This window comes from Bos grunniens, chromosome 7 (genome assembly GCF_055505025.1).
Source record: "Bos grunniens cultivar Pamir isolate PY7600 chromosome 7, Bosgru_T2T1.0, whole genome shotgun sequence".
Lineage (NCBI taxonomy): Eukaryota > Metazoa > Chordata > Mammalia > Artiodactyla > Bovidae > Bos > Bos grunniens.
Genome location: NC_141171.1, coordinates 17,527,919 through 17,532,215, shown reverse-complemented (window position 1 = coordinate 17,532,215; position 4,297 = coordinate 17,527,919).

The window sequence follows — 4,297 nt, the reverse complement described above, 5'->3', positions numbered from 1 at the left end:
ATGAACAGAGGAGCCTGGGAGTCTACAGTCCATAGAGTTGCAAAGAGTTGGACACGACTGAAGCGACTTAGCCTGCATGCATGCATATTCTTTTTTCAGGTTTTTTTCCCATGTAGGTTATTACAAAATATTGAATATAGTTCTCTGGGCTGTACAGTAGGTCCTTTTTTTTTTTATCTATTTTATATATAGTAGTCTGTATATGCTGACCCCAAACTCCCAATTTATCCCTCCTTCCTGCCTTTCCTTTTTGGTAACCATAAGTTTAGTAGTCTGTATACGCTGATCCCAAACTCCCAATTTATCCCTCCTTACTGCCTTTCCCTTTTGGTAACCATAAGTTTGTTTTTGATATGTGTGAGCCAGTACCCTCTTTTCAGAGAATACAATGGCACCCCACTCCAGTACTCTTGCCTGGAAAATCCCATGGATGGAGGAGCCTGGTGGGCTGCAGTCCATGGGGTCGCTAAGAGTTGGACACGACTGAGCGACTTCACTTTCACTTTTCACTTTCATGCATTGGAGAAGGCAATGGCAACCCACTCCAGTGTTCTTGCCTGGAGAATCCCAGGGACGGGGAGGGCTGCCATCTATGGGGTCGCACAGAGTCGGAAACGACTGAAGTGACTTAGCAGCAGCAGCAGTACCCTCTTTTAAGATTCCACATGTAAATGGTATCATATGATATTTGCCTTTCTCTGTCTGGCTTACTTCACTTAGTATGACAGTCTCTAGGTCTATTCACTTTGCTACAAATGGCATTATTTTATTCACTTTTATGGCTAATATTCCATTATATAAGTATACTACATCTTCTTTATCCATTTATCTGTTGATGGGCATTTTCATTGCTTCCATGTCTTGGTATTGTTAAATGGTGCCGCTACAGACATTGGGGTACATGTATCTTTCCAAATTAGCATCTAAATTTTTTTAGATATATACCCAGGAGTGAAATTGCTGGGTCAGATGGTAGTTCCCAAATTGAAGATTTTTTTTTTTAATTTCAAAAGTTATTCAGGTGACCTTGACATAATACAATATCACATACAAGCAGTTCTTTTGACCTCTCCCCCACCCCCACACCAAGGTCAGACAAAGACAGTACAGAGCGAGAGGAAGTCATGGAGGAAGTTAGAACATAAGACATTCTCAGGACTCTTGTCCACTCTCTCCCGCCCAGGTGGTGGAGCATTTGTGGAGCAATCGATATAATTTGGCAGGTGCAGAAGCAGAAGGAATCTCTTTCAGAATGAACTGTCAGATACCATCCCAAACAGGGTCCCCAATAATGCAGATTGACAAAAGAACAAAAAGATGCTTCTGAAATATCCAGAGCAGTGTCAGTGATGTAACATCAGCCAGAAGCCAGAATTAGAAGAGAAAGGGAGTAGAGACCATGAATGACTTTTTTCCAGCTTCATTGCAGTGCAATTGACATATAATATTGTCTAAGCTTAAGTTTACTTACATGTTGTGTAAGTAAATCGTGTGATAATTTGACACATATACAACTGCAAAATGTTTACCATCAGATTATTTAACACATCCTTCACTTCACATAATTAACATAATTTTAAAAGAACTGTTTCAGAAGGTGCTCCTCATTGCTAATTATTAGAGAAGTACAAAGCAAAACTATAATGAGGTATTACCTCATCATTCTAATGATGGTCAGAATGGCCATCATTAAAAAGTCTACAAATAACAAATGCTGGAGAGGGTGTGGAGAAAAAGGAACCTTCTTACACTATTCATAAGAATATCAGTTGGTGTAGTACTATGGAGAACAATACGGAAGTTCTTTTAAAAAATTAACAACAGACCTACCATACGACCCAACAATCCTACTCTTGTCAGTGTCACCACTGACATTGCTCTGGATGTTTCAGAACCATCTTTTTGTTCTTTTGTCAGTCTGCCTTATTGGGGACCCTGTTTGGGATGGTATCTGCCAGTTCATTCTGAAAGAGATTCCTTCTGTTTCTGCACCTGACAAATTATATAGATTGCTCGGCACCTGCTCCACCAGCCGGGTGGGAGGGAGTGGACAAGAGTCCTGAGAATGTCTCATGTTCTAACTTCCTCCATGACTTCCTCTCGCTCTGTAGTGAGAGGATCCATGCACTGTAATGTTCATCAGTTCAGCTCAGTTCAGTCGCTCAATCGTGTCCGACTCTTTGCGACCCCATGAATCGCAGCACGCCAGGCCTCCCTGTCCATCACCAACTCCCGGAGTTCACTGAGACTCACGTCCATCGAGTCGGTGTTACCATCCAGCCAGCTCATCCTCTGTCGTCCCCTTCTCCTCCTGTCCCCAATCCCTCCCAGCATCAGAGTCTTTTCCAGTGAGTCAACTCTTTGCATGAGGTGGCCAAAGTACTGGAGTTTCAGCTTTAGCATCATTCCTTCCAAAGAAATCCCATAGCAGCACTATTTACAACAGTCAAAATATGGAAGCAACCTAAATATCCATCCACAGGTGAATGGATATCAAAGATGTAATACATGTAGACAGTGGACCATTAGCCATAAAAAAGAATGAAATAATGCCATTTGTAGCAACATGGATGGACCTATAGATTCTCATATTAAGTGAAGTAAGTCAAACAAAGATAAATATCATATGACATTGTCTCTATGTGGAATCTATAAAAAAACGATACAAGTGAATTTATTTACAAAACAGAAACAGATTCACAGACACTGAAAACAAACTTATGGTTACCAAGTGGGAAAGGGGAGGGTGGAGGAATAAATTAAGTGTTTGGGATTAATAGGTACATACTATTATATATAAAATGAACATCAAGAACCTATTGTACAGCACAGGGAGCTATATTCAGTATCTTGTAACAACCGATAACGGAAAAGAATCTGCAAAAGGATAGATACATACACCAGAAACTAACACAACATTGTACATCAACTATACTTCAGTAAAAGAGAACTGTTTCAGATTTATAGAAATGTGATGATAGTACCGATGTAGCCAGCACCCACGTACCCCCAGGAGTAACATCTCCATAGACACCGAGCGTCTCCTTCACTTCTCTCTCCTGTGTAATGCCTTAGAAACAGGAATAGCATTCGTATTCCCAAGGCAAATTAACAGATTAGTTGGAGCTCAATAAATATTTGAGAATATTTGAGAAATGAAGGAACAGAGAGCCAAAGGAGGAAAGAAAGAACCACTTAATTCGGATTCATGAAATCTCAATCTTTAGTCTCTTGCTAAATCAACCAAATTCTGATCTTTTTCTTGAAAAAAAAAATCGTTTTTTTTTTAAAGAAAAAATTAAAACCAAAGAATTACTATGTATTATATCAAACACTTATATACCCATCACCTAGAAAGGACAATTAGTAACATTTTATTGTGCTTCCCTGGTGGCTTGGTGGTAAGGAATCCACCTGCCAATGCAGGAGACCCAAGTTCAATCCCTGGGTTGAGAAGATCCCCTGGAGGAGGAAATGGCAACCCACTCCAGTATTGTTGCCTAGAGAATCCTATGGACAGAGAAGCCTGGCAGGCTATACAGTTCATGGGGTTGCAAAAGAGTCAAACACTACTTAGCAACTAAGCAGCAACAACAGCAGCATTTTATTATATTCAATTTGGGTCTTAATTAGCAACATTTTATTATATTCATTATGGGATTTTAAACAAAGAAAATAACTTTTGACAGATCCAATGACTCCCTTTGACTCTCCAACCCTAGGTTCTGTTTTTCTTCCCATTCCCCCAAGGCGGCAAATAGTATTTATTTAGCATATATCCTTCCTTTCTGATTTTCACACATATGTTTATTATATGCATCCAAATACATATGCATCTCAACATATATTCATGCATAAAACACCCATATCAGTGAACAATGTCTAGCATTGCTTTGTGCATTTCCATTTTAATCTATATTTGCCTAAATACATAATAAATACTTACAGTTCATCTTATATTTTTAAGTTCAACTGGTCTATAAAGATGATGTCTGTGAAACTGGAATGTCATACTGCATGTTATATTAGCAAGCAAACACACATTCATCATTCGTTTGCACCCTGAGCTCTGCTAGTTACCACAGGAAGAAAATGGGGGAAGTGGGTTTTTGCAGCAACATGCATCAGGGTGCCAACTTTACAGAGCTAAATAATCTAGTCTGAGAAAAAATACCCATCAGTATCTAGGAAGTGAGTATGGCAACCAGACAGCACATAATTAAAGCACCCCATTTCTCAGTGCATGTTATTTTTTAAATGTGGGGAAAACACTAAATGCTGGTATAAAAACTTTGGA